Source organism: Formica exsecta, unplaced genomic scaffold (assembly GCF_003651465.1).
Source record: "Formica exsecta isolate Colony F162 unplaced genomic scaffold, ASM365146v1 scaffold480, whole genome shotgun sequence".
Lineage (NCBI taxonomy): Eukaryota > Metazoa > Arthropoda > Insecta > Hymenoptera > Formicidae > Formica > Formica exsecta.
The window spans coordinates 336,774-342,613 of record NW_021852036.1 but is presented as its reverse complement, the minus strand read 5'-3'; the positions used below and the strand labels follow the sequence as shown (position 1 = coordinate 342,613).

At 33.5% G+C, this 5,840-nt stretch overlaps 1 pseudogene; it reads left to right on the top strand.

Moving 5' to 3' along the window:
* The first annotated feature begins 2,544 nt into the window (after positions 1–2,544).
* Positions 2,545–5,224, top strand: LOC115241387 (annotated as a pseudogene).
* The last annotated feature ends 616 nt before the right edge of the window (positions 5,225–5,840 follow it).

The following is a 5,840-nucleotide window of genomic DNA, read 5'->3' as shown; positions in this document are numbered from 1 at the left end:
TTGGATGATCGACGTATGCGTACTAGAAATTTGATCTCACATAGAACAAAGAAGTAACACTACTGTATGTAGTTATACTGTGATTCAGTCCTGATTAATGTCGCGGGTCATACATCAATATTAATTTCGTCATCCTATCATAAACGCGAAGAATATAAGGCCCACGTTAGCTCTCTCTCCTGTTCTGAGGTTTACCTGCCTCCTTGTCTTTAGCGACGCCAAAAGATCCACGGGTCCAATATGGATCAATGCTTCCTATTCGAAGCAGTAATGGATTCTCTTCGCAAATTAAGATTATGGCTAGTCAATTCCGTCTTGTCTTCAGAGAAATGTTGCTTGTCTAAATTCCTCGGAATCAAAGCGGTCGAGAGAATGGAAAACTCTCTCTTATCGATTCACCATGACCGATAAACATGCGCACATCATCCCACTAATATTTCGGCGGCGGTGGGAATAAGCAAGAGGTGTCAAAAAGCGCATCAATTAATATCTCAATATCGCCTCTTACACAGTCTGGCCAATTTAATAATTCCTATTAACTTATTTTTATATTTTTTCCATCAGTTCTAGATCTTTAGTTTTAACTGCTCTCTTATACATTTTACCTCTAATTTTTATTGAGTTTCGTATACCGTTCCTAATCCATTTTTTTCTACTACTATCTTTATTTTTGACAATTAATGTAGAATTTTTAACTAACTTATTAATTTTATTAGTTAATATTTCGGCTTGTTTTTCAACCATTTCCATTGCTGGGATTGTCTTCATGTAGTTGGCTGTACAAAGTCCCGGTACGACAGACTCCGCACATGTCGAAAGGTCCCAGTTTTTTTTCAGCCAGTTTTGATAACTGTACAAAATTTATTTTCTCATAGCAACTAGTTGAGTTTCCTTATCCGATTGAATTTGTATATTTAAAAAAACTGGGTAATGATCAGTGATGTGATTTTCGAGCACAATTTGCCCTTTATCATGCATGGATGTGTTTGTTTTAACGAAGAAGTGATCGATACAACAGGATGAGTTTTTGGTGATTCTAGTTAGCGTTCACCGCGTAAGCAATATTTGGCGTAAGCAATATCGTTACCACGGCGAAGTAAAGTAAGCTTCCCACCGCTTCCTTGTAAGGTACGTTGATAGTCTTCTCGTCATTCTCAGGATCTCGTAGGCTTAGATCCTGGTGCTGATCTGTCGGTATCGCCACAGTGTACGCATCCTCAATTCAAAAACGCTCGATTACCCTCTTTGCGTATCTGGTTTGGCTGGCGAACGGTGAACCATCTGTAAAATATTTTATTTCCATAGCCTAGAGAAAGACTTAACGGGGTTAGTTATTTCAATTTTAGCTGCCAAGTGCTCCATCATCTCGTCGATCTTTTGCTCACAAGTTGATGTGACTAGACCATCGTCTATATATATCGCGAGAATTAGTCTCTCTTCGTCATCATCTGATATGAAGATGCATGGACTCACTTCGTTTGCCTTTAGATCAAAATCTCTCAGATATTGTACAAATTTTTGGTTCCAACATTTAGCAGATTGTTTAAAACCGTACAACGCCTTCTGAAGTTTGCAATTTCTTCCCAATCCGTCTTCATAGTCCTTGAGTTGTGTCATGTACACGTCTTCAGTTAAGTTCCTATTTAGGAAAGCAGTTTTAACGTCGAACTGTGCCAATTGCATGTTTATTCCTTCCAGAACCGATCTGATCGAGCCAAACTTCACTACCGGGCTGAATGTTTCTTCATAATCAATGCCTAGCTTCTCTGTAAAACCTTTCAAACCTTGCTTTGTATTTCCTACTATGTCCTCCTATTCCCGGTTTGTACTTGAAAACCCAGCGATTTTCGAGTATTTGCCCTTTGGTTGATGGTTCAATTAGTTTCCATGCACGATTTTTGTGTAGAGAATCTATCTCTTCCATCATTGCCTTCTTCCACAATTCAGCTTCCTTACTTTGGATTGCCTGTTGGTGCGTGGTAAGCTGCTTGCTCTCTGCGACAAGGAGATTTTCTATGTCTAGTTCGTATCCGTCATACTTGTTTGGCCTGTGGATGTTTTGTGTATTTCGTAATCGACCCTCTTCATTAAATCGTTCTCCTTCTTCCTGCCTATCCGGTTCTGCATTTTCAGGCTCATATTCTTCCTCCTCGAGTATTTCTTCATGTTTGTCCGGTTGTTGGTTTACATCAGGCTCTTCTTCATCCTTTAATATCGCTATTTCTTGCACTTTGGCTGTCTCATTCCTTTCTTTAGCTTCAATCTTTGTCCCAAGTTTTTCCGATAAAAACTTTATGTCTTCGCATTTTTTTACTATGTTTTCAGTTTCGAAGAACACTGTATTTTTTGGTGTTTTCGTCATATCCGACGAAGATTCCTTTCTTCGCTTTCGGACTCCATTTGGTTCTCTTTTCCAGGTATGTGTGTGTAAACTTCAGTGCCGAATATCTTGAGTTCAAGTTTGGCTTTTCCAAATCATAATTCATACGGATCTTTTCCTGGTACCGAACTCGTTCCTGTGCGGTCAAGCACACAAACTGCCTTATGGACGGCTTCAGCCCACAGATTAAACGACATACCTTTGGCGTAAATCATGCTTCATACTGCCTTAGTTACTGTCCTGTTTTCTCTTTTAATTGCACCGTTTTGCTGCAGTTTATAGGCAACACTTTTCTTGTGTTTGATCCTGTTTTGCCTCAAAATTTCTTACATTTCTCTGTTGACAAAGATTCATGTGGATTAGATCACCAGGTGCCTTGGTTTGCGATTGGCTTGTAGAGACGGGTTTCCGACTCATTTTCGCTAGAGCACATCCTTCGCAGAGCCAATCTGTCTCTGATCTAACCTTGATCCCTCACTGTTTCAGCATCCTGGAGACGTGCGCCATATTCTGATGCGCTAGTCTCTCATACCAAGTCTGAAGCGACGCTTTTTCCTCGGTATAAATCGACGCTTGCTCATAACTATTGCTTATGACTATCGTTAAGGGCGGTACTATAAATGATTTCGTACAAGAATCTACTTGTGAGGGTACAAACCAAACCAAATTGATGCAGTGATATTTATAAAAAAAATACGCCAAGTATATAAAAAAATCCCAACTTGTACGCAAAAAAAGTTTAATATTTATCCCTAAAAAATAACTGTTAAAAAAATTTTTCCTTAAAAAATAATTTTCATAAAAAATAAAAAATTAAAAAATGATTTTCCTCTAAAAAATAAAAATCTTTAAAAAATAAAAAATCAAAACTAAATATGAAATCAAGTTAATTAGCATTATTTTATATTTAGAGCCTACTATACTAAGTTATTTAATAATACAGATAGCAATATCCATTAATGGAAAACATAATGTGAACAGCACTGACAATTCAATCAATAAAAATGATTCTGTCTCTGATAAAGAGAAGAACCACCGAAAAAAACATAATAAGTTTCACGAAATTGTTTCAAAATCTTTCTTTAAAAATCAGCCAAAAACCGAATCTTGCAATAATACAGGGAACGATATTTACAAATATATAAAATATGAAATTAATGACGATACAGACAATATTATCGGAAATCAAAATTTTGAATAGTACTATCAAGATTGATACTTCAATCAATCAAATATTAAAAAACGATACTTTCCGAAGAAAAGAAAAGAAAATACCGAAGTAAGCATAAAAAATCTAGTGAAAGTGCTCTAGAATCTACTTCTGAGGATAAAAATAAAACCAAATTGAATAATAATGCGGAGGGTGATATTTATATAAATATTAAATGTGAAAATAATATCCATAATACGAACAGTGCTATTGAAAATTACAATCTGGATAAAGTTATTAAACTTGAGAAGGCAATCTGTAAAATATCAGAAGATGCTATTTCCAACAGAGAGAAGATTAAACATTGAAAGAAACGCAAAAAGTCTCCTGAAATTGATACAAAGAATGAAGTTGCATCTGATTATTTAGAAAGTTACAAGAAAAGAAAAAAAAATCCATATTTTCGGATTCAGAATCAAAAACTCATATCAAAATAAAAGCTGAGAAATTCGAGTCAGATGAAAAAAACATAATAAGTTTCACGAAATTGTTTCAAAATCTTTCTTTAAAAATCAGCCAAAAACCGAATCTTGCAATAATACAGGGAACGATATTTACAAATATATAAAATATGAAATTAATGACGATACAGACAATATTATCGGTAATCAAAATTTTGAATAGTATTATCAAGATTGATACTTCAACCAATCAAATATTAAAAAACGATACTATTTCCGAAGAAAAGAAAAGAAAATACCGCTGAAAGCATAAGAAATCTAGTGAAAGTGCTCTAAAATCTACTTTTGAGGATAAAAATAAAACCAAATTGAATAATAATGCAGAGAGTGATATTTATATAAATATTAAATGTGAAGATAATATCCATAATACGAACAGTGCTAGTGAAAATTACAATCTGGATAGAGTTATTAAATTTGAGAAGACAATTTGTAAAATATCAGAGGATGCTACTTCCAACAGAGAGAAAATTAAACATTGAAAGAGAAGCAAAAAGTCTCCTGAAATTGGTACAGAGAATGAAGTTGCATCTGATTATTTAGAAAGTTACAAAAAAAGAAAAAAAAATATCCATATTTTCGGATTCAGAATCAAAAACTCATATCAAAATAAAAGCTGAGAAATTCGAGTCAGATATGGAATTAAAATCTCCCGTTAAAATAAAAGAAGAAAAAGTCTGCATTAGCTATATTCTAAATGATATTAAAAATACCAATATTTGTACGCATACATAGCCTCTCTGATTCTATCCATAACACATAGAATTGGTCTCCGACTATGTCTATACTGCGAGAAAATAAAAATTTAAGAAATTATTAAGGCTCTCAAGTGAAATTCACAAATTTAAATAATCGCGAGCTAGTAAGAGCCAGATGCTGATCGTAGTGCGTCAGTTGCATAGAAAAATAAGTCTTCTACCCTGTGCACATAATCAATTTCATAGAAAACTTATTTTTTAATTTAATAATTTTTCTAATTTTGAAGAAGACATAACAAATGTCGTGTGATTGAACCAAAATCTATCTCTAAGAATATGAATGAAACTAAATTGAACAATAATACAGATAGCAATATTCATTATTGGAAAACATAATGTAAACAGCACTGACAATTCAATCAATAAAGATGATTCTGTCTCCGATAAAGAGAAGAAACACCGAAAGAAACATTAAAGAGCCTACTATACTAAGTTATTTAATAATACAGATAGCAATATCCATTATTGGAAAACATAATGCGAACAGCACTGACAATTCAATCAATAAAGATGATTCTGTTTCTGATAAAGAGAAGAAACACCGAAAGAAACATAATAAGTTTCACGAAATTGTTTCAAAATCTTTCTTTAAAAATCAGCCAAAAGCCGAATCGAGCAATAATACAGGGAACGATATTTACAAATATATAAAATGTGAAATTAATGACGATACAGACAATATTATCGGGAATCAAAATTTTGAATAGTATTATCAAGATTGATACTTCAACCAATCAAATATTGAAAAACGATACTATCCGAAGAAAAGAAAAGAAAATACCGAAGTAAGCATAAAAAATCTAGTGAAAGTGCTCTAGAATCTACTTCTGAGGATAAAAATAAAACCAAATTAAATAATAATGCAGAGTGATATTTATATAAATATTAAATGTGAAGTTAATATTCATAATACAAACAGTGCTATTAAAAATTACAATTTGGATAGAGTTATTAAGTTTGAGAAGACAAACAGTGAAATATTAGAAGATGATACTGTCGTAACCCGACCAATTTCTCAATATATTAAAAGG